The sequence below is a fragment of the Protopterus annectens genome, chromosome 7.part0 (assembly GCF_019279795.1).
Source record: "Protopterus annectens isolate FY-2018-M chromosome 7.part0, PAN1.0, whole genome shotgun sequence".
Lineage (NCBI taxonomy): Eukaryota > Metazoa > Chordata > Ceratodontiformes > Protopteridae > Protopterus > Protopterus annectens.
In genome coordinates this window covers 454,988,973-455,015,821 of record NC_056739.1, presented here as the reverse complement: position 1 = coordinate 455,015,821, position 26,849 = coordinate 454,988,973, and the positions used below count along the sequence as shown (strand labels likewise).

Below are 26,849 nucleotides of genomic sequence, written 5' to 3'. Positions count from 1 at the left end.
CGTCTTAACTATCTATAACTGCATACTAATTCACTGAACTTTTTCACTGCAGCACCTTCTAAATATCATATGGTTCAATACCTTATGCCTTACTTGGTGTTCTACCTTCTCTTCTGATATCAGACAGAACATCTGTCTAAGTAATTGAATTTATAACATGGCAGAGATACCAGAGGTGGTATTTATACAAATAAGGAAAATTTGACCAGGATGCTGATTTGTTTATCCTTTGTTGACTGGGCTGGTCCCACTAGGCTAGTAGCCTCTTTTCATGGGAGAACTGAAGTGGTATTTATGTTATTAGGGGAAATTTCTCTTTTTGGTAGGTGCCATGGGATCTTTTATATCCACTTGAACTATCACAACTCAAGCAGTTAGGACCTCTGTTTAATATCTCATCTAAAGGATGACACTCTGAAAAGGGCAGCACCCCATTTATGCTACACTGCAGTGTCAGTAGTGAGTCTATCTAGTGTGGGAATAGAACCCACAACCTATTGCACCAAGGGGAGTATGCTACCTGATGCACCACTGGCAGTGCAATGCTGATTAAAACTAATACATTAAAGTAATACAGTATTGCAGGGCAGGAAAATTAAACTTCCTGACAAAAATGTCTCTGTGATGAACTGTCTCTCTCTTCATTCCTCACCTAATGCTGATTATGTAGATCATAAATGGCTACAGAAGGTGTAGTGAATGAATACATTTCTTTACCAGTCCCTTGTGCCTCAAGCAGTATCACTGGGTGCATGCACTTAACATATAGGAAGCCACACATTACCTTAGAATTGTCCAAAAGATGTTCAATTGTTTTATTCAGGCTTTTAATCTCCACTTCTTGCCTTTGATTTTTAGTTGCCAAGGCAGCCATTTCAGACTTCAAACTGGCGATGGTCTATAAAACAAATGGATATTGTTACATTATTGTTCCAAAAGACAATCTGTAGTACACTACATTTCTTTTTATTACAGACAACAACCTAACAAAGAATCAGCATCTGTGCACGACTGATGGTCGTATTGTTATTACAGTACCATTTCTCTGCTGTACTCCATTAATCAAGATGCAACACTTTTTTTATGGTACTCTTGATACGCAACACCAACCCACAGGCAAGCCTGTGTATGAATTTTCAGTGAAGAAAAGAGATAAATGGACTGCCTTCAAATGTTGTACTGGCCATCTAGGTTCAGAAATGAATCTGGGCTAGTAGCACTGTAGATGACCCTATTAAAGATGAAGGTACTCCAACTGGATATGCCTGTATTACTACCAGACCCGGACCATCTGCTTATAGGCAGAGAAGCAACTTCTAGACATCCCAGATTGACAGCTACCCAACCAAGCATAGCCAGTTCCTGGCATTCACTATTGTCTGATACTCTGCTGTGCTCCCTTTGCAGAATTGCATCAGGAGACATTTCCCTCTGGCAGAAGGCCATTTATCATGCAGGGTGATGTCACTTTACAAGAGCACAAGGTACTCAGGGGAAGCAGTAAGAAAAAAATGAGGCTACAATTGTTTAAAAAACATTCTAAAAGTGGTGTTAATTTGACACAGTTAATTTTATATAATCTTTTCCTTGTTTGGAAAGTACTGGCAACAGAAGTATTATTTCCCAGCACTAAAGCACAAGTTTCCACTTCAGCAACAGCCAACAAGTGGACCTAGATTTTGTTCCAGAGCACTGTAAAAAGGGGTCTGGATTTGAATCCGATTTCTCTACATAGGCTGAGATGTGTGACCTTCAGTTAGTGCCGTTAAGTAAAGTACATGTAGTTAATGTCAGCATCCTCTTACTTTCTTCATCTGCAGATTTTCTTCATACATCTCCTCTTGTTCTTTATATGCTGGAGTCCCATGAATGGTGCCTAAAAAAGGAAATTATGTTATTATTTGCAAACATGCTGTCTAACAGTGACTAATGTGCTCATACTTTCATGTTTAGGACAACTGTTTTTTATCATCTGAGATATTTATGAGCTGTACAGAATCTGAAAAATTATAATATAGTTTTAAAATAATTCTAAGTAGACATAATTTAACTGACTAGTATTTGCTTAAAATCATCAGTTATCTATTCCTTACTGACTGGAACAAACAGTGAAGGCTTCTACATAGCCATAACAGTAGTATGTTGTTTGGTAGGCTATACTCACCTAAAAAATTACTTTTTGTAAATGGTTTCCTCATGCCTGCTGCTACTTTCTGGAATTCCTGCATGTTTGTCACATCAAATTCTAAATTTGCCCGGCTAGTAGTGCCTGCAGAAAAATTAAAGAAAACATGAGCAATGGAATTGCCAGACATTACACTGCATAGTTCACAGACTACTCCAATGTTATCTCCTGAGTGACTTTACAAGACTTTCAAAATATTAAATAACATTCAAGTACAAAAGTCTACCAGATCTACCTATTTCTATGTGAACATTTCTGTTATGTCAAATTCAGTTCTGTGCTGCTCTTTCCTATCCAAACAAGATAGTCAAACAGCAGTAGTCATTGCAACTGATGTCCAAAGTATTCATGAATACTGTACACTATCTCAATATTTTGGGTAACTTTGTTCTTCTAGAGGCATAGGGCAAGCAGTGGGAACTGTGTCAGCACTCTGCTTGAGGAATCAGGGTTTTTACTTTTAGACCCCATGCTAGACTCCATGCCAGAGGTCGGGTAACTCTCATGGAAGTAGAGAATACTCGCCTTGTATGTGTCCACTGAATGTTAGCCCCAGAAATGTTGTAAGGGCGTGCTCACCAAGTCAGTATATGTAGAGTCCAGGTATATAAGACAGGTCTCTCACACTCGTAGTAAATTTTATACTACACCCCCCCCCCCCCGCCACATGGAAGCTGGAAAATTGTATTTATTTATTTACTGACATTTGATTACTATGAAAGTTGGGTGGCACAGCAGCATAGCGGATAGTGTTGTCACCTCACAACAAGAGGTTCCCCGGTTTGATTCCTGGCTGGGGTGCCTTCTGTGTAGAGTCTGGACATCTTCCCTGTGGGTTTCCTCCAGGTGCTCTGGTTTCCTCCCACATTCCAAAGATTCAGTAGGTGGATTGGACACTCTAAATTGACCATAAGTGTGTGGAGTGGAAGAACTACCAAGGCAGGGTTAGCCACCAGATGGTGTAAACATTAGCTCTAGATGATTGCCACTATTGAAGTGACACCCTGACCCCATGTGCAAAAATGGGAAAAGGGGTTGTGGATGGATTATCTTGAAAGTCTGGCTGGGTATGAGTTCATTTTCAGTGGAGGCCCAGGGTGAAAAGCTCCAAAGTATTAAAAAACATTTTAATTATAATAATTTTACATTCTTTAAAAATAATACAAAAAATACAGTTTAAATGATTATATCAAATTAGACATAATATGAAAACATAGGATAACAGTAGATACAAGTTATATGACAATGATTTAATAATTAGACAAATTTCAGTCAATTTATAGGGAAAGTAAAGGTAAGTTAGTATAATACAAACAGGAATTGCAATATGAAGTGGGAGAAAAGCAGGCTTATGGTATATTTAGAGAGAAAGCCAGAGAATGGAAATTGATAGAAATAAGGAAGTGGGTGAAGAAGGGATAGTAAGGAGATGTAAGGTATGAAGAGGTATTTGTCCACATTTAGGCATATATCTTATCCTGGTGTTGAGCAAGAACAGAGCCAGCTTTTGGAAAGGAAGTCTTTCAGAATGGTTTTGAAGGATGGGAGGGTATTGACCTGATGGATAGAGATGAAAAGTTCCCAGCCTTTTCAACATGGTACAAGTACAGACAATGCCCAGCAGATTTGATACGTTTGTGGACAAACAGAAGTTTTTGGTCACTGGATTGTAATGATTGACTAGGAACATAGTTGTGTAGAATGTTATTTAGTGCTGGATAAGCAGATGTTCATTTATGTGAAGATCACTTTTATGCTGTTCTCTGTTACTTGTACATTTGATTAAAAGGCAGCTATTGCTGTATTCAGACTATCTGCATATAATCACGTGGCTCAGAACTGACACATTGAATTAATTACTATTAAAAGCAGTACAGGTTATTTTCTTGTTGACTGCTTTTCAGACATCTTATTGAAACTGACTGAAATGGCTCATTGGTGAAAGCTAAAAAAAGTGAAAAAAATGTTTTCTGTGGGGAGTTGTGCCTTCACACTGACTTCCTGTAGCTTCTTAAAATAACTAAACAGATAGCCTTTGGCAAGAAGGCTGGTAAAACAATAATTTCCCAGCAGACAGCTAACTCATCATTTCTGGCTTCACACCTTAAAATGTACATGATGGGCCTACACAAAGACAGACATACAAATCAAACAGAAATAGAAAACAATAAAATATATATAAGCCTGTACTGAGGGGTCTGCCCTAAACCTTCAGAAAGTACATGGAGGCTATCAGTTTACAAAGATGTACTTAATGTGGCTCGTTTCCTTATGAGGTGTTTATGTACCTAACTTCAGCTATGTTACTGATGCCTGAAACTTAATATGTCATGACAGCGGCAATAATATTATGATAGAAACTGTAGAAAGCCATCAGGTGTATAAGCTGGAGACATGGTAAGAATACAAAAGCAATAGTTAAGGCCACAGCCTGAAGCTGAAGTAGTTGATGAAGCAGCTGAACAGAGGTCCTGCGGTGTTTAAGAAGGAGGAAAGCTGTATAGCAGAAACAGAGAGCTGTATTCTTCTCTTCATGATGTTATCAAATGTTTACAAAGTGTGCAAAGGTACTGCAGTGGAATCAAAGCCTCATCCATGCTGGAACATAGCAGTATCTCATTAAAGTTAATAAGGAGTTAAACGCCTAAGTACTACTTGCTACATCTTTACAAAGCATTCTGCAAAGATCTTATATAGGCATAACAGTGTAATTCACAGAGATTCCTACTTTATAAACCTTTACTCACATGTGAACTTTGCAGGTTTTTGCAACTTCTTTGTTTCTTCCTTATTGGTCTTGATTTCCTGCTTGGGCTTCTGAAACCAAAAGATAAAATACAATTAAGTATAAGCCAAGTCAGACTTTATACATTTTGAGCAGTTCTGCTTGAAATGTTTACATCTTCTCCAACCATAAGTTTTAAGACCCCTTAATGTCCTCTTTGTACAAAATGCTATATATTGGATTGAAGGGCAGTGACTGAAACCCATAAGTACTGATACCACATGTACTCCTTCATATGTGGCTATTCAATAAACTAGCTGGTCCAGGATTATTTCAAGTGCTTCAGCTGAAATATGCTGACCAAACTTGTGATCCTTGGAAATATGAGTCTAAATTTATGGAATATAAAAAATAAATACTAAACCCAAAGTTGTGGTAGTTATTTCAAGGTACTGTGATTTCTGTGCTAGCATATATTAGAAGCAGGGTTGTTGAGGTACAATCACCCCCATGCCAGCGGTGCAGGGGGAAGACCTTAATGACATTACGGTGAGTTTTGAGATTCACTTTAATTCTTTGACATCTAGATTTGGGACTTGCAAGTATATGTCTAGCACTTATGACAGCCCATTTTCCAGTAACCACACTGTCTTGGAAAACATTTTAAGCTGCCAGAGATCCAGAATGTAATAAACGCAAAGGAATGGTTAAACTACAACTCCAGATGTCTGACTTCTCTACCCTGCTTTTTTCTATGAAAATGATTCAGAAAGGGAGAGAATGTTTGAGCTTTAACAAGTCTGTTAGCATTTCCAAAAAAAAAAAAAAATCATAGTATATGTATATTTAAGTAATAGTAAATTTAAATATGTGGAACAGAAGCATATTTCATGACAGTGGGCCTCTGCATGTAATATAAAGGGATACAATTGAAGCTTGGAAAAGTGACAATGCATTTTACTATACATCCTAATATTATCTAATGACTGAAAATAGGTTATAAAAACAATTAAGTTTGAAAAAAGGGATGAAGGAGCAAAAATGTGCTCTAGTCTCTTGTATGTTGTAGTCATAGATCGCAAAAATAGTACTGATTTGGCTATAAACTACTCATCTATTACTTGTTTATTTAGTTATTATTTTAGTTAGACTTTTTTTTGTGTTCCTATAGTATTGTCACTAATAAATATATATTACCAAACATGTCTGATTTGTCTAATCACATATTAACTGTTAATTTTTGTACTGTCTAATCAAATGTTATATTCAGCTGTCTATTTAAACTATTGGAGTTTTTATCCACAGGAGTCCACTGATAACAGGATACTAGGAGCCTTCCATATGGACATGCATTCTGGATCAATAAATAATAAATAATAAAACTAAATTCTGTTTTGCTTGTGCATGCTAAAATAAGTATGCCAAACCTTTTTAGTTTCTTTATTTTTTTCCATTTTTAGCTTTGAAGTGGCTAAGAAAAAATATTTTGTTGAAAAATACATTAGTAAACATATACAGTATGTGATATAAGGTAATTTGCTAACCATTCTGTTATGGACTTCTCCCTTTTAACACCATGTTATAATTACATAGCATTTAATGTAAAAAATACAATTTAAAATATTTGCAGGGAGGTAGCCTTCTTAGCCACAGTGTGACATAAACATAAAAGTTCTGCCTGATGATAGGCTGGATGTCAGTATTCTGGAAATTGAAAAAATGAGGAAACTACACTACACAAATGTAGGGTGTAATTATCTTCTCTTTAGTTTGGCTTTTTCAGGTTCATTTTTTTCTGTTTTCTTGTATTTGTCCCTTTTCATTCATTGTTACTTTTTATTTAATTATTGGCATTCTACACTTTATGATTGTATTTTGCATCTTATGTTCTTTAAATAAAATATGGGGAGGGGGGAATAAAAGCTGGGGATAATTAATTTGAAGTTATGTCTATAACTAAAGCTTTTAAAGATACTCACGTCACACTTTCTGCAAAGTTTAAGATTAGAGGGCTTATCTCTGAATAATAGAAAAAAAAATCAGTGCTGAAACCCAAACTCTTATTGACTTGTACCAAAGCACACATTCCATAGCTCTTAACCGTCTCTGATTTTGCAAAATGTACCTGGGTCTGTCTCATCTTCTTGCCCTGTCCCATGTATTTTTTCTGGTAAATCACTAAAGAGTACACTCAATAACTGCAGTACAGTTCCATGCATCTTGTTCTTTAGAAAATGCAGGTTTATATAAAATAACTCTTATATTAACTTTCTAAATGAATTATAATATTTAAAAAAAAATCTTTTCTGTGGCACACCTTACAACCTCGTAGACCAAAAAAACTGGACAAAGCCAAAAATAATGGGGGGGGGCAACAAAGTAAGGATAATTTTAAATATTGCTATTATAAACTAAAAAAAAAAAAGCTGCTAGAAAATAGGCATTATTTTAGCATTCATTTTCTGAAAGATATGAAGTCTGAAAGTTAAATGTCTGTCATTTTAATTACTTTAGGTCTCAATGATTTGCAAGACAACCACACATTTTAGTAGGAACAGACTAAAATATGAGAGGAAAACCTGGCCATTCTTCAAATATCTGGACTGTAGAGAGGTATTGATTTTTGATATCAATTACTTAGAGGAAGTACTGTGACATTCTTATTTCCTAATTATCAATAATACATCAGAAATAAATAACTTTATCGACTTATCCAGTATCTCACCTTCAGGCCGGCAGTTTTCTTTGTAGATGCTTTAACTGGATTCATTATCGCGATGCTGAAACAATCCAATGATTCAGGTACTGAATGTAACAAATAAACTCGAGTAAAGTGCAGGGTATGCCTGCAAACTGCTTTTATTGGTATGTGTTTTGTGACCTCACGCTTGCATCACAATGACAATTGTGATTGTGTCACAAAATATTGTGACATCACTCTGATGCCAGTGAACTTGCTCTCTCTTCATTGTGACGCGCAGTCTTGCCTCTCAACTGTCCAGATTTTCACAGAATGTCCAGATCATACCTCTCAACCTGGAAACATCAAAAATCTGGACAAGGCCCATGAAAAATAGGTACAAATCTGTACACTGATTAACATAAAATTTGCATGCATACTTATGTAACCCCGCCCACTCCAATGGAATTGTGGGATACCAACTTTCAAATGCAAACTGAAAAACAGACAATCAAAATATGGCACCAGAGTCCTCATGCGGCCATTCCAATGCCCCATTACCTGGCTATTTCACCCCATTTACCATAAACACGAATGTGTGCTTAGTACTGCTTTACTTCTACAATGATTATTTGGATTTTATTTTTGCATTTTACAACACAATGCACAGACACTAACAGACATCTATTAAACAAAGCAATGCTGTCTCACAATGAAAATAAAATTGGTACTACAAATTCCCATCAAGAGGAAGTTTTTTTTACACACACAACATGAATGCTGATTTCTTTCGTAGACTAATACTTTTGAGAAAAATTAATCCCTTATTTCTTTGTAACAGGTAATTCTACAAACAATACAGGTGTCATAATTGAAATGAAAAAGGTATTTCCTTTTCCAAGTGATGAAAACTAAAGATTTTGTTGACACATTTTATCACAGAATACACAAGCCTGATATTATCTCACCTTATTCTTTGTATCTATTTATATGCACTTTGTCTGGATAGTAATAGTTTGTTTAGACTTCTTCTAATAAATTGCCCATGTTTAATATCCATAACATAATATTATGCAACTCCTTTTTCCCCTACTGACAACCACAGAGCTTCATCAATGTACTGCAAACACGATACTTTACAGCTTTTCAATTTTACTAATGTTTTTGACTTCTTCATATTTTACTGCTTATTAAAAAATAGGCTTGAAGAATCTGCAAACCCCACTAGCTACAAGATTTTATTGATGTATTAGAACTGCTGTTGTTTTCATTGTTCATCAATGACCTCTCTTGGGACCTCCCACAACTTAACTGTATTATGTATGCTGACAATAGTATCATTACAAAATCAGGCAATACATCAAATTCAATGAATAAGGAACTACAAACTGGTTTCACCTGACCCTGCAACTGGATAACAACCAATAACTAATCATAAATACTATAAAAAACTAACATGATAGTAGCCCATCGTTTTCAGCATGTGAATAATCTATCTATATTTGATTACTGAAGTAGAGCACTGATCAATATTGACCATTTTCAGGTTCAACCTGCTGAAAACTGGATCGAGATGCTAAAGACATCTCTAAAATAGACCTGAGTGATACTTATACTGCCCATTACTACATTTCAGAACTCTCTAAGCCTAATGGCAGCTCTAAGTTTATACTTCCATAATCATAGGAAAATAAAACACTGTCTCAGCTTAAGCTAACTTACAAAATATCCAATTTATTTACTTCAGGAAACAGAAAGGCTACTGCTGTCAGTATGCTCCTACCTAGACTGGAATGTACTTTCCCAATTACTTCATTACTCCATTACTCCCTGCATAGAACACTGCATTAATTCGGACTGCTACAAACAGAATTCTCAGATTTATAGACTTTATTAAACAAACAGAGCATTACTCTCTTACTCTATCTAAATGCAACCAGCTAGCAGTTAATGCAAGAGGCATGCACCTATTCAATATGTCAACCTTCACAATACTTAGTGATTTTGGTATTGCTCTTCCCTAAAAGGCTCTCGGAAAGAGAACACATGTACACATTATGAAATACAAATGATTCTTTTAAACTTAATACTGAAAACCTTCAAAAAGATAACATCAGCTTGCTCAAAAGTGGAATACAAGATGTTTCCCTACCTGCGAGAAAGCGCACTACTTTACATTCTGAAAACCACGCAGAAAATATTTCCAAGCCACTGATATTATTGTTTTAGCTACAGTAAAGTGTTTTCGCTACAAAACTGCCATATTGCATTTACAAATAAACTACTAATGGGCATGACAGGCAGTAAGTAGGTAATATAATCAAACGTAGTGTACACAAGAAAGCAATTATCTCAAAATAAAGTGCTGTGCTTTTTACATTTATGAAAGAGTACCACCTTACGTCTCAGTTATTATGGTCTGTGCAGAGTACACAAATTTTATTTTGTTCAGTTTGGTACAGTTTTGCCTAGACTCATTGATAAAATTAAAAAGTTCAGGCTTGTTATATTTACACCATTACTGGGAACCACTAAACTAAGGTATATAAAGATTCGTATGTACTCATGAAAAACAAAACTAAACCTTACTACCGGTAAACTAGAAAACATTAATGCATCTGAAGATCTTCAAATCCTGCTTTCTAATTTGGCGTGAAACGCAATGAATGACTAAGCGGGAGTAAGCGCAATAATACCTTCAACTGCACCTTCATTCTGCGAACTCTCTTTACGGAGATACCTAATTAGAACAGTGTGTACCTTACGAATTAGCACTAAAGTGAGCATCGCAAACTACCATACTTCATACCGTAATTAAAGATAATGTCCTGACAGTCCAGGTACACTTTGATACACTTCCAGATAGTTGGTTGTTTCCCCGTTCATGGGTAGTTCAGTCTCTCACAAGTATGTAGAGTAGAGATAACACCCACCATTTCAGCCAGCCGGAAATGATGATGTGAACTCCTTGAGCTCAATTCCGACTGGCTGGTAGCCTGGCGGAGCTGACGTCATTGCGCATGTGATGATGTCAGCTCCGACAGCGTGAAAATTTTAAAAATGCAAAGAAAAATCGGAAATGAAGGGGTGCAACTCGGGAATCGTGGCACCCCTTCATTTGGACCCCAAAACTCTGTAAAAAACGAGTAATTCGGAATGGTTGGGAGGTCTGGTCCAGATTTTTTTTTCATATTTTTTTGGTCTGACTATCCAAGCTCTAGCTAAACAACTAAATGCCAACAACTTAAACCCACCAAATAACCTAAGAAACTCTACCTCTAAATTCTCTCTACAACCTGTCTCCACATCTTACATATATAGACTCCTGCACAAACTAAAACCCTGTACCCCCTCTGCTGACAAACTCCCCTCACTCTTTCTACAAAAAGCTGCTAAGGTTATCGCTTATCCTATATCTATCCTCATAAATAGGACAATCAAAGAAGGAAACATCCCAGATATCTGGAAAGTCTCTCATATTATCCCACTTCATAAAGGTGGAAACTCCTTAGAATACTCTAACTATAGACCAATTGCTCTCCTCTCACCTTTAGCCAAGATCATGGAGAAATGTATACACCATCAACTTGTACAACATCTCTCTCTTCACAACATAATAGAAAACTCTCAACATGGTTTTAGACCACATCATAGTACTACTACTGCCCTGCTTTCCTTTGTAGACACTATTAATCAAAACCGTAATAATAACCTACTCTCTTCTGCCCTCTTCATTGACCTCTCCAAAGCATTCGACATGGTCAACCACTCCTTATTAATTAATACTCTTGAATCCCTATCTTTTGATATTCCAGCCATTAAATGGTTTAATTCCTATCTTACAAATAGAAAACAAGCTGTTCTTTGGGACAACCATATTTCATCACTCTTGCCTGTTTCTATCGGAGTTCCACAAGGCTCAATTCTTGGCCCACTTCTCTTTTCTCTCTTCATTAATGATCTTCATACTATAATCCCTCAAGCAACCTGCATTCAATATGCTGATGATTCTACACTCATCTGCACTGCATCCTCCACCCCAGAGCTTATCTCTCTTACTCAAAATGTCTTCAATACCATAGAAACATGGTTCTCCAGCCGATTCCTCTTATTAAATGCTAAAAAACTAAACTGCTCCTTTTCACACCCACTTCTAGGACATCCCCTTAAACTTCTCTATCTACTCCAACAGTGCCACTGTCATTTCACCTGACTCTACCACTAAATTGCTAGGTATTACCATTGATAATAATCTCTCTTTCAACCAACACATAAACAACTCCATAAAACAAGTCAACAGAAAAATAGGATCCTTATATCGAATCAGACCGTTCCTTACTCCATCTACCAGAACTAGGATTGCTCACTCCCATCTTATTTCTACTCTTCTTTATGCTTCACCTATCTTCACCAACCTCAAGAAGAACAACCTAAACAAACTAACTACCTGCTACAATAACATTGCCCGCTACAGGTAACACCTTCAGAACTCATCACTGTGTTAACTTGAAGCAACTAGGCTGGCTAGAGTATCAGAACTATCTTGCAATCCACCAACTTACCATTGCCCACAAGATACTGTACCAACCAAACAACACCCCTATACTCTCTCAACTCATAATCCCTATAATAATCTCAACTCTCTCCGCTCATCTACGAAGTTACTGGCTAGTTCCATAAAATCAAACAACACTGCTGGTGACTCCCTTTTTACCAATTCTGTAGGTTCAAAATGGAATTGTTACCTAGCGACATAACAAAGATTACATCACTACCTCTCTTCAAACAAAATATTAAACTCCACTTCCAAAATCACTGGCTCTGCTCCTGTAGCAAACCTGATTAACCTGATTCCCAATACTTTAACTTTACTATAACTACCTCTTCTCTGACTCTACTTCTCCACTAGGCATTCTTCCCTTCCTCTCACACTGTCTACTAACTTGCTTCATTGCCTATTACTGTCCTAACTTAATACTTTTAATAATATAACTCCCTTTTATTTATTTTATTCTTTTCCTCTTATTCTTTACACTCTTTTTCTTTACTTACTCTCCCTGTATCCATACCTTCATGTATCTCTGTCTTTCTGTATAAAATTTAACATCTTTTCCCTAGTCTGTAACTGTGACAGGAAGTAATTAATTCATGCACCTTTAATCTTAAGACATATAGCTTCTTATTTTCTTGTAAATATGTATGATAGAAATTAATACTTGTAGTAACAATCTTAAATTGTTCAATTTGTTATTAATGTTTCATTAACATGCATACTAATATTTTTTTTGTCTCTATGTACTAATTTTTGTGGAGCTTTTCTCCCCGGGCCTCTACTGAAAATGGAATTTTCTCCAGCTAGACTAGCCCGGTTAACAAATGTAAAATAAATAAATAATAAATAAATAAATGGCAATGGGATGATCTGAGGACTGCAGTCACAAAATAATGGCATACATTTGAGTTTCAGACTTCAAATTCTTTAGAAAATGTATCTTAAAACAAACCCTGTTACTCCAGTGACATCCTAAGTTTATAAGAGCAGTGTTTAAAATCTGTCCCTATTTTTGTACTATTGTCCCCCATTTTGTGGTAGCTTTAACCAGATTTCTTGCCGTTCATTAAGTCATCTCGTTTAGACCTCCTAACCATTCCGAATTACTCATTTTTTACCGAGTTTTGGGGTCCAAATGAAGGGGTGCTATGATTCCCAAGTGGCACCCCTTCATTTCCAATTTTTCTTTGCATTTTTAAAATTTTCGCGCTGTCGGAGCTGACATCATCACGTGCGCAATGATGTCAGCTCCGCCAGGCTACCAGCCAGTCAGAATTGAGTTCAAGGAGCTCACATCATCATTTCTGGCTGGCTGAAACGGCAGGTGTTATCTCTACTCTACATACTTCTGAGAGACTGAACTACCCATGAACGGGGAAACAACCAACTATCTGGAAGTGTATCAAAGCGTACCTGGACTGTCAGGACATTATCTTTAATTACGGTATGAAGTATGGTAGTTTCCGATGCTCACTTTAGAGCTAATTCATAAGGCACACACCGTTCTAATTAGACATCTCCGTAAAGAGAGTTCGCAGAATGAAGGTGCAGTTGAAGGTATTATTGTGCTTACTCCCGCTTTGTCATTCATTGCGTTTCACGCCAAATTAGAAAGCAGGATTTGAAGATCTTCAGATGCATTAATGTTTTCTAGTTTACCGGTAGTAAGGTTTAGTTTTGTTTTTCCTGAGTACATACGAATCTTTATATACCTTAGTTTAGTGGTTTCCAGTAATGGTGTAAATATAACAAGCCTGAACTTTTTAATTTTATCAATGAGTCTAGGTATAGCTGCACCAAACTGAACGAAATAAAATTTGAGTACTCTGCACAGACCATAACAACTGATTCGTAAGGTGGTACTCTTTCATAAATGTAAAAATCACAACACTTTATTTTGAGATAATTGCTTTCTTGTGTACACTACGTTTGATTATATTACCTACTTACTGCCTGTCATGCCCATTAGTAGTTTATTCGTAAATGCAATATGGCAGTTTTGTAGCAAAAACACTTTACTGTAGCTAAAACAATAATGTCAGTGGCTTGGAAATATTTTCTGGGTGGTTTTCAGAATGTAAAGTAGTGCGCTTTCAGTCTTGGGTGCACTTTCTAGCGGGTAGGGAAACATCTTGTATTACACTTTTGAGCAAGCTGATGTTATCTTTTTGAAGGTTTTCAGTATTAAGTTTAAAAGAATCACTTGTATTTCATAATGTGTACATACGTTCTCTTTCCGAGAGCCTTTTAGGGAAGAGCAATACCAAAATCACTAAGTATTGTGAAGGCTGACATACTGAATAGGTGCATGCCTCTTGCATTAACTGCTAGCTGGTTGCATTTAGATAGAGTAAGAGAGTAATGCTCTGTTTGTTTAATAAAGTCTATAAATCTGAGAATTCTGTTTGTAGCAGTCCGAATTAATGCAGTGTTCTATGCAGGGAGTAATGGAGTAATGAATAATTGGGAAAGTATATTCCAGTCTAGGTAGGAGCATACTGACAGCAATAGCCCTTCTGTTTTCTGAAGTAAATAAATTGGATATTTTGTAAGTTAGCTTAAGCTGAGACAGTGTTTTATTTTCCTATGATTATGGAAGTATAAACTTAGAGCTGCCATTAGGCTTAGAGAGTTCTGAAATGTAGTAATGGGCAGTATAAGTATCACTCAGGTCTATTTTAGAGATGTCTTTAGCATCTCGATCCAGTTTTCAGCAGGTTGAACCTGAAAATGGTCAATATTGATCAGTGCTCTACTTCAGTAATCAAATATAGATAGATTATTCACATGCTGAAGAAGGTGGGCTACTATCATGTTAGTTTTTTATAGTATTTATGATTAGTTATTGGTTGTTATCCAGTTGCAGGGTCAGGTGAAACCAGTTTGTAGTTCCTTATTCATTGAATTTGATGTATTGCCTGATTTTGTAATGATACTATTGTCAGCATACATAATACAGTTAAGTTGTGGGAGGTCCCAAGAGAGGTCATTGATGAACAATGAAAACAACAGCAGTTCTAATACATCAATAAAATCTAGTAGCTAGTGGGGTTTGCAGATTCTTCAAGCCTATTTTTTAATAAGCAGTAAAATATGAAGAAGTCAAAAACATTAGTAAAATTGAAAAGCTGTAAAGTATCGTGTTTGCAGTACATTGATGAAGCTCTGTGGTTGTCAGTAGGGGAAAAAGGAGTTGCATAATATTATGTTATGGATATTAAACATGGGCAATTTATTAGAAGATGTCTAAACAAACTATTACTATCCAGACAAAGTGCGTATAAATAGATACAAAGAATAAGGTGAGATGATATCAGGCTTGTGTATTCTGTGATAAAATGTGTCAACAAAATCTTTAGTCTTCATCACTTGGAAAAGAAAATACCTTTTTCATTTCAATTATGACACCTGTATTGTTTGTAGAATTACCTGTTACAAAGAAATAAGGGATTAATTTTTCTCAAAAGTATTAGTCTACAAAAGAAACATATGTGTCTTCCTGTATGAAGCAGAAATCAGCATTCATGTTGTTGTGTGTGTAAAAAAACTTCCTCTTGATGGGAATTTGCAGTGCCAAGTTTATTTTCATTGTGAGACAGCATTGCTTTGTTTAATAGATGTCTGTTAGTGTCTGTGCATTGTGTTGTAAAATGCAAAAATAAAATCCAAATATTCATTGTAGAAGTAAAGCAGTACTAAGCACACATTAGTGTTTATGGTAAATGGGGTGAAATAGTCAGGTAATGGGGCATTGGAATGGCCGCATGAGGATTCTGGTGCCATATTTTGATTGTCTGTTCTTCAGTTTGCATTTGAAAGTTGGTATCCCACAATTCCATTAGAGTGGGGGGGGGGTTTACATAAGTATGCATGCAAATTTTATGTTAATCAGTGTACAGATTTGTACCTATTTTTCATGGGCCTTGTCCAGATTTTTGATGTTTCCAGGTTGAGAGGTATGATCTTGTTGGAGAGGAGGAAAGACAATCTATTGAAATGGTATCTCTCGTGGTTAAACCGGTGGCTTGTCAACATAGTTCTCAACCTAGACTAAGCTTCAGAATCAGGGATACGTTTTAAATATTAGGACTACTAACGTGAAAAAACGACAGACTAAGAATATGAATTAACATTCATTTTTGAAGTAAAACAAGTCTGTAACGCTGATTGCTGTCATTATTTATTAAATATAACCCACACATAATTCACCACCTTTTATCTCCAAATTGTCAGTTTTATGGATATTAAGAGGGAAAGAACCAAATTCAGGACGGTTGAAAGATGTGCTTGTAGGGTCGCACTCTGTCGTGAAGGATACGGCCGTAGTATAAACGGAGAATTGTAAAATCGGTTTGATCCTTTTACTCCCACCAAAACAAAAATTTATCACACCTGCTAAATGCATTATACCAGATTTGAACTAAGCTGCAAACCACACATAAATACATCAATGCAAACCACTAGAAGCTCTTTCCTGCCCCACCTCAGAATTCTGCACTGCCCATAATTCTCTAAACATACTAAACTCCGAACAGGTGGGCACTTAACACTTCACTTCCTCAACGAGAACCTAATTGAAATCTGGAAAGTCATAACGTGACATCAGAAAACTAAAATTCAGCCTAAAAAGCTAAAGCAGTATTACTTCTAACAGCTAATAAATCGGAGAAGTTTGATGTTCTTTAAGAACATTAAAAACGTGTTGAAATGCTTTACATTGCATAAATGCTCTTTGCCTTGCTTGGATACATCCAGTCATTACATGGGGGAGTGTGGTGCTTGGCCCAGACACATTTGTCATACCTCTCAACCTCAGAGCAAGAAATCTGGACAAAGCCATACATAGAAGTGGGACAAAGGCCCAAAAATAAGGACAATTTTTAAATATTGCTCTTATAAACTTAGAAAGATAATAGTAGGTTTTGCATTAGTATGACTTTTCTGAAGGGTATGAAAATCTGAAACTCAAATGTCTTGTCATTATTTTCTAACTTCAGTCTTTAATGATTTGCCACTAATTTGCCAACAAAAACCACACAATTTTATGGGCCAAAAATGTGATAGAAAAATATAAAATAGCCACACAATACAGCTGGGAACCTGTCAAAGAAGAGACACTTTTTTTAAATATTAGTACTGCTAACTTGAGCAGCTGACAAAATAAAATAATATACATGCATTTCTGAAATAAAAGTAATCTATAATTATTACAGTTATTTATTAATTGTAAACCCTCCACATTTTCTTCCAAAATTGTCATTTTGCGGAGGGATTATTAGGGGAAGAGCAACATTTTGAGCCAAAATCGGGGACAGTTGAGAGGTTTGGATATGCCTAATTCTATAAAGCAATTTATTTGCACGTACCTCTCATCCTGTTAATGCAGGAAATCCAGACAAGACCAAATATATTGGAGGAACATATAAACAATACTTGTATAAACTAAGACAGTTGAGAGAATAACAGGTCTTGCTTTAGCATGCATTTTTCTGAAGGTTATGAAGTCTAAAACTCAGTGTCTGTCATTATTTAGTGACTTAACTCCAAAATGATTTGCCAGAAAACCACAAATTTTATGAGGAACAAATCAAAAATAAGAAGCAAACATCTATTCATTCTGTGAAAATCTGGACATTTGAGAGGTATAGTTCAGCCGGGGCTGTCTGAGTTTTCCACCCTTCCCCATCATAGCCTCCCCCCATATCACAGCATGCAATGACAAAGCTAAACATGACCAAAAATAAGACAATATGAAGTTTGTTATTCAGTATCACCACATGGACTACAAGTACCTCTGGTAGTTTTAGTTCCCAATTAAACTGCAAACGTAATCGCTCTCTAGAACTCGTACTCCAAACACAAGTATAAAATTCTGCAAAACAAAATACCATGCACTTCACCTAAAGCATGAACTTTTTGATTGACCTACACGTAGGGTTGCAACCTTTTCAAATCCCCACAGTGGGACATTTTTTGTAGAAATGTCAGATTTAGCTGGACAAAACATACACAAAGGATAGAACTTCACATTTTTGCGAAAATAAAAGCTTATTCTTGTAGCATTTGAGTTGCTTATGCTATTTAATATAACATTTAGGTGCTTCAGATAAAAACAATAAATGTTTTATGAAACTGTTAAAGAAAACCTAAGAAATATTTGGGTCCTAAAATCTGTGGACATTTGCCATTTTTTTTTTAATTTTTTTTGCAGGACACAATTGCCCAAAGAGGGATTGTCCCTCACAAAGTGGGACAGGTGGTAACCTTAGCTGCACGCAAAGTTCCTTACAATTAGGGATGCCACCGTTTCAAAGGCCCAAAGTGGGATATTTTTTGTAGAAATGTCAGATTTTGCAGGACAAAACATACCCATGGCCAGTACAAAGGATAGAACTTCGCTTTTTTGCCACAATAAAAGCTTATTCTTGTAGCATTTGAGTTGCTTATGCTATTTCATATAACATTTAGGGGTTTCAGATTAAAAAAATAATTGTATGCAACTATTAAAGAAAACTTAGGAAATATTTTGTCCTAAAATAGCAGAACATTTGCCATTTGATTTTTTTTTTTTGCAGGCCACAACTGTCCAAAGAGGGACTGTCCTTCACAAAGTGGGACAGGTGCTAACCCTACTTACAATCCACTTTCACACTTCCAAGAAAGGCCCATCCTTAAACTTTACTGTCTTCTGGAATTACTACAAACATGCTTAATAAGTAGCAAAAAAAAAAAATAATCCCTACAGTACACTAGTTGTCGCAATTAAACACACTTGTATACACCCCCCTCCTTTCATATTGCCTCATATCCGCCCAATTTCCCAGTTCTATTCCACGTTTCCTTACTGAGAACCTTTTTCTCGGTCGCTGGTATCTGTCTTCTGCCTGTCGCCACCACCAGCTTCTCCGGCTCAGATGGGGCTTCTTCAGCAGGAGGAAGCTGCGCTTCGCTCATTTTCAACAAGTACAAAAGTTGTCAGGTGGGTCGCTTAGCGACTGTCCCAGGACTGGGAATATTGGTCAATGTACACACCAACTACTCCCCTTCTTCCCCAGTTTTGTTTTTCTTTTGGTTTAGCTTCCTCCAGAAACAGCTGCTTGCCGGTTTTTTCACTTTGTTTTTTATCCCTCGCGGTTTCCTATTAACAGTTGTACTTCAGCTCCTCGGGCACTGCTGCCCAATCTCACTCCAAACAGTGCTCCCACTCTCCATTTTCCAAAATCTCAAGATCTTGCCACAAAAAATTCCAAGATTGTACTAAAAATCCCGAGTAACTAAAAATTCTGAAAAAAATCGTGATGAAATGTGTTTACACAAAACAATTATTTATTATTCAGATAAATGCTTAGTATAAAATTGACAAAGAAGGAATTGCCGTGGTGGTACGACGGTAGTGTTATTACCTCACAGCAAGAGGTTCTCCCGTTCAATTCTCGGCTTGACCTGGAAGTGACTTCTGTGTGGAGTCTGCATGTCCTCCATGTGGTTGAGTAGCGCTCAAAAGACATGCATGCGTAAATGGGTGTGCCTTCGTTGAAGGTTGGGCATCGAGCTGGCACCTCAACATTTCGTAAAAATCTACTATCAATCATTAGCGGACCGGAGTTCCACTGTGGTGACCCCTTACCGTGAAAAAGCCAAAAGACAAGCAGCAACAACAAACATAAAATTGACAAAGAAAACATGAGATCACATCAATGTTCACAAGTTACAATAACGTCTCTATCAGACCCCTTAAGAGTATGTATTAATGTGATACTCTGTCACTGTTGGATCCAAGAACAGCATTAATTACTTCTGATTGCTGCTGTTTCTGACATTCAATGTATCCTGAATGACATCTTCACTCCATGACATCCTGCCTCCAAACTTTATCCCCATGTGTCTTGACTTCTTCTTAGCTCCCATTGGTTGTTGGTTCAGGCAAGCATGTGCCCCACTTTGCCTGGTCCGCCCACTATGTCTTGACTGGTTGTCTTTTTATTATATGTATTCATATTTACTGTATGTTCCACCAAGCACCCAAATTCTACTGTGTATTTCTCCTTTCCCACCTAAGTGTTGCACTGCACATTCTACCCAGCGCCTCTTGATTGGCTTTTACTTAAGGGACTGCTCATACAGAGGGTTACCACCTGTCCCACTTTGTGAGGGTCAGTCCCTCTTTGGGCAGTTGTGTCCTGCAAACAAACTGAAAAAAATGGCAAATGTCCTGAAATTTTAGTACAAAATTATTTCCTATATTTTATGTAATAGTTGCGTAAAACAGTCATTCTATATCTAAAACATGTAAATGTTATAAGAAACGGAATAAGCAACTAAAATGCTACAAGAATAAGCTTTTATTTAGGCAAAAAAGTGAAGTCCTGTCCTTGATACTGGCCATGAGTATGTTTCACCCTGCAAAATCTGACGTTTGTACCAAAAATGTCCCACTTTGGGCATTTGAAAAGGTGGAAACCCTACTCATACAAAGCAACTTGTTGTAAAGAAAGTTATGTATTTGAGTACTATGTCTACCTACACTTTACGTTTATATTGTGTATTTGTTATGCTCCCCGATGGTGTGAACGTTGGGTCTAGAGAATTGCCACAGTTAAAGTAATATCTCATCCCATGTGCAGAAATGGGAAAACGTGGTTGTGGTGTGGTGGCATTAACATGATCATTTCCTCATTGATGTACATCATCAGTGTTTCCAGTATTGATGATTTATAATTTTTTGATGACTGGGAACCTCATCCAAAATTTGGACCAAGGTTAAAAAAACGATGGATTAAATTTGCGCTACAAGTAATACCACACAGCGGTTAAACCCTCTGTATGATGCAGACAACTTGGGATTAATAACTGGTTGTGGTGCTTAACAGAGTAGGGAGGATGGCTGCAACATCGCATTTGCTCCCTCGTGGAGGTTAGAGACTTCCAAATGTTTGTACTTAGGGGACAGAGAAGTAATGGAATTTGGAACTTGACCTCAAGACTTCCAGCATACAGTGTTGTTGGTACTGCTGCTGGACTAACAGAGCTCGACGGATAAGTGTTGAATTTTCTCATAAGAGCTTTATCCTTTCAGGTAAGAAATCCCCAGCATGTTAATTAAGGCCAGCCTACAACTAGGGAGAAAGCCATGTGATCATGCTCTTATGTTATGTTCTACATTCCCAAAATCTGGAAAAAAGCCTTCATTTTCTCTCTCCACAAAGGTAGCAATAACACTGACATCTTCAAAACCCAATTAAAATCATACCTAGACACCAGTCATTTATGTACCTGAAAAGGACCTCCCTGAACTCCCAATCTGCTAATGGAGGGTATTTACAGGAGGACCTCTCTGTACTCCCATTCTGCTTATGGAGAGTCCACTCAAATATTCTACTGTATTTCACCCTCTCTCTTTTTACATTGTGTAACTAATTGTTTGCATGCTACTTGACTATTGAGTAGTGCACTTATTCTTGTATGGAATTCCTCTGTATTACTGTATTAACCTTTTATATTTGTAACCTGTGTTATTGTTATATATATTGTTTATATTCTGTAATTTTTTTCTGGGGCTTTTACCCCCAGGACTCTACCAAAAATGGACACCAGCTGTCCAGTTGGACCATCCTGGTTAACAAATGTTAAATAAATAAATTCTTTCTCCAATCTTAAAATACTAGCAAAATGCATCAGTATTCAACTGTTCCACCATCTTCTTGACAGCCAAATACTTTCACCCTTACAGCACAGTTTCAGCCCCAGTCACAGTACTACAACTGCCATTCTCTCCTTCACTGACACAGTCGACAGAGCCCATGATGCTGGCAAAATCGTTTCCACCCTCTTCCTTGACGTTTCCAAAGCATTCAACACTGTTTCTCACCCTTTACATGTTACCTGGTTATCTAAAATCAGACTTTCCTCCTCCACTCTAAACTGTTTCTCTAGTTACCTAAAAGATAGACAACAGACTGTCAGATGGCATAACTCCTTCTCTTCCTTCCTCAACACCCCTACCGGAATTCCCCAAGGCTCCATACTTGGACCACTCCTATTTAGCATTTTCATAAACAATTTCCATTCATGTCTAACTCAAGGATCTATCATTCAGTATGCAGATGACTCTGCTATTGTCTGCTCTGCCAACACTACCTTCAATCTACTCTAACTGACCCAACAGGCCTTCTCCTCCACCGAATCCTGGATGCACAACAACCACCTAGCTCTAAACCCAAAGAAAACCAACATTATGCAATTCACCCCTAAAACATCAACCTTCTTAATAAGTCTGACTTCACCATCTATTCTCATAGTAAGGCTATAATTGAAGTCGTCACCCATATAAAATTCCTTGAAGTCACTAATAACGAACACATGAAATTCAACCTGCATATACAACACAACATTCGCAAAACACACCTTAAACTTGGAATCCTTTATAGACAAAAGCACTTCCTAAGTCCAACTGCAAAAATAACCCTTGCCACAACCTGCCTATTAGCCGCTCTCAGCTACAATGCCCCTATTCAAAACTCTACTAAATCAAACTGGAGACATGCTACAATAAAATCGCCAAATTCGCAACATACTCTCAATGCTCTACCCATCACTGCTGTGCTCTTAAATCTCTAAAATGGCTAGAACTTCCAAACTATCTCTCCTACTTGCAATTATGTACTGCTCACAAAATACTCTTTAGACCCCTAGATTGTCCTGCCCTGAGCTTAACTTTCAGCTACTACCACCCAAACAGACCCCTAAGATCAGGAGAACTGAAGCTCTTGCAGGTTCACAAACGTAACTTCTCACCTGGCCAGCTTCTTTATTCTTGTACAGCAGCTAACTGTAGCACTCTGCAACTATCCATTAGAACAATTCAAAATCCCACCTCTTTCAAGATTTCCCTTCTCAACCAGCTATCTTCAAACTGGAAGTATACCTGCTCCAAGTCCCCCAAAAAGTGCACACATTTCTTTCAACCATAACTTTTTTCTTTTTCTTCTCTTTCTTGTGTGTGATAATCCTTCAGTAGTTAGGCAGATAATACTTCTGTATATAGAGTTTATAAGTACAGTACATTGTGTATCTTTAATCTGTACCATTGTTCATATTATATTACATTACTGTAAAATTCTCCCATATTTTGTACATACTTATTCTATTTTTCTATATTCATTGTATTGATTTTTATCTTTTTTTTTTTTGTTGTTGCAAACTTATTTTTGTATATACTCATTCTTGTTAATCATTATATTCAATTTTGTAATGCAGAATGTTAATTTCTTATATGGCGGGACTTTTCTCCCTGAGCCTCCAATGAAAATGTGTTCTCTGTGGCCCAGTGGACTATCCCACTAAACAAAATGCAAATAAATAATAGAATTACAGAAGTAAAAGAACAATTTTAGCTGTATTTGGCAACAAAACGCATGGGAGGTTCAAACACATGGGAGGTTGGCATAATGGTTAAGGTGTTTACTTTACAGACACAAGGCGCAGGGTTTGATTTTCACAGGGGATAACTGGTTAGGCATTAAATGGCCCACAAGGGCAGTTAGCCTAATCTATGAACATATGACCTCCAACATAGCATGTTGGTGTCACTGCCACTGGGCTAGCTAGAGCATGTGGATATGGAAGGGTTGAGTTCAGTGTTAAGTGCTTTATGTTTTCAGCTAGGAACCCCCAATAAGGCAATTAAGGTCAACTTGTAAACATGCACACACAAATACTGAGAGCTTCCTTTGTATTTGTGTGTGTGTGACTGTGTGTGTGACTGTGTGTGTGTGTGTGTGTGTGTGTGTGTGTGTGTGTGTGTGTGTGTGTGTGTGTGTGTGTGTGTGTGTTTATAATTTGCACTTTGGGGGGTGTTGTGGTAGGAGGTATAGGCAAGAAACTGTGGAGCTCACTGAATGTCAAACCATTTGCAGGGGAGAGCAGGTCTGGAGTGGAACTGGGGGAAATTATGTAGAAAAAACATTCCCCAGCATCAGTGTGATGCTGACCTAGGTTCCACATGCTCCTCACTAGCCCCAGTCTAGGTCAGGGTTAGCCTAAGGGATGTGGTGAATGAAGAGAGCTCCTGGGAGACGCTGATGGTCAGCTATGGGGAGAGAAACTGCAAAAAAAAAATAAAAAAATAAAAAAATAAAAAAAATAAACAAGAATAGTTAGAGAAAAAGGGGCATTTTTTTGAATAATTAAACTATGAACTTAGACAATCAAAAGACAGTATGAATTAACTAGCTTTTTCAAGGTGAAAAAAGTCTGTAACTCGAATGATTAGGAGTATTTACTAAATGTAATCCACTGCCTTTCCTCAAAAATAAAATTCATATTCTGGGGGGATGGAGCAAAATTGTTAGCCAAAATTAGGGTTATTCCTAAAATTAGGAACAGCTGAGAGCTTAAATTTATATAATGTAAATATTTCTTTATGTTACCTTAATCAGCTTAGTATTTGTTTATTTCCAAAAATCAGCTTAAATGTATATGATGTAAACATTTGATCTTGTTACTGTACATAGTGTACTGAAATGTTTTAATGTGATGCTCATGGTATGCATTTCTTCTGTTACAATATCTGCATACTGTCTTGCCTCATGGTCCAGGTGGTACATTAAATGGTCTTCAGATCACTCTACTTGCCTGGTTATCAAATTTAAATAAATTAATTAATTAAAATCAAGAATTTAAAGAATAAGTGCAAAGTATGGGAGTAGAAAGGTAGGAGTAAATACTTCGACAGTTCCATTAAAGAAATAAATTCATTTGAGTAAACAACTTAGTTGGCTTCAGCATAGTGAGAAAAGATAGACGGACAGCTAAAAGTAGAAGAATTGTTACAAATATGTCAAAACTTTCAGGTAATCCAGTCTACAGTTTATTTATAGTAGCATTGTGAAATGATGTAAATAAATTAGTTTACTGCATTGCCATGATTTAACTTCCTGATGCAAAGCTGTACAATGAGTAACTTAACTGGAGAGTGCTCCTAGGTCATACCTGAAAAGGGACACTTGTCCAGTGGGATTACCCAGTAAATAAATAAACATAAAAAATAAAAATAAAAAAGCGCAAGTAGTTTGCATAATTATAAATAAATGCACTATATATATATATATATATATATATATATATATATATATATATATATATATATATATATATATATATATATATATATATATATATATATATATATATATATATATATATATATATATATATATATATATATATATATATATATTTATATATATATATATATATTACATGTATAGATCTATAATATTGGGACTCCACACATATCTGCTGACCTCACAAGACCAAAATGTAGTGAAATTTTTGAAACATGAGGAGAATAAATCTAAGATGACTTCTCTGCTTAGTCTAGCAGAACCATATCGGCGTCTAGCAGGAATGGAAATCAAACCAGAAGTAGATAAAAATCAGGCAGTAATTGAATGTTCCAAAAAAACAAAAGAAGGCCAAACCTTAGTCTTGTAACCTTGAATTATCTTCTGTTCCTGCTCTCTCCCTTTTTACCTTTTATATTAAAAAAATGCTTTATTCAGCTGTTTCTATTTTTCTAATTTGTGTTTCTTCCTACTACTCTGTTACTTCATCTAGCTTTGCTTTTTCCTGCTACTTGTTGCCTGTTCTCCAAAGTAATCAACTGCATGTTTTCTGTTACATTTATTGCTGCTTGTTTATAGCCTGTCTGAATTAAGTGTTATTCTAAGCTATTAGTTTTGGTTTAAGCACTTGGGCTTTAGGCCCAGCCCTTAGCTCTCCCTGTCCTTTCTCCCTCAGATTCTGACAAATATGAATGGACAGTTTCTTACAGTTTCTCCTGCAGTTTGATTGAGATGGGCATCCTAAGACAGTGTAGCAACTGCTTCATGTACACAGACAACCATCTACTACTACCACCTAGAAACACAATTTGTGAGAGATGCAGTTACATTAGGAACCTAGAGTCCAAGCTCTTTCCCCTTCAAGCCAGTATATTTGGCACTGAAAAAGTTGTCAACACAATCACTACACCTCAAATACCACCCACACCTACACAGCACACACCTACATATGCGGAGGACCTCCACATAAACATACCTAAACAAAGGATACTTCCAAGGCAAAAAACACACGCGATCTCCACAGCCCTCCACACCACAAGCTATGCATAGTCCAGACACCTGTGCCTCACAACCACTAAGGCTTTACCATAAACCCAACATATTAGTCATAGGAGACTCCATTGTGAGACAAACAGATGTGCCTCTCACCAGGCTGGATAAGGAGAAAGTCACAGTTAGTTGTCTGCCAGGTGCCAGAATCCACCATATCACACACGCATTCAAGTCTCTCAACAACAGGTATTGTTATGACTCTGTAACAGTCCATGTTGGTGTGAATGACCTGAGATGCACCTATCTGGACTATATGAAGACAAACATGATTGAGCTTGCAGATTATGTGTCCCGGGCAGGTATGTCCCTAGCCTTAAGCAGCATTCTACCATCACCCAGAATGATGCCTCAATACAAACAGAAAATGATTGACTTTAACAATTGGCTTAGTTTCTGTTGTCATTCCAGGGAGATCCAGTACCTGACAGCCTGAGAAGATATGATCGACAGACCACAATACTTTGCCAGAGATACATACATACATACATACATACATACATACATACATACATACAAATGTTTCAAGCACG

The 26,849-nt window shown here is 36.8% G+C and overlaps 1 protein-coding gene across 1 annotated transcript in view; it reads left to right on the top strand.

Moving 5' to 3' along the window:
- The window catches only part of GPS2 (G protein pathway suppressor 2), a 1,799,357-nt gene that overhangs the window by 370,950 nt on the left and 1,401,558 nt on the right, over window positions 1–26,849 (top strand). The window lies entirely within an intron of this gene.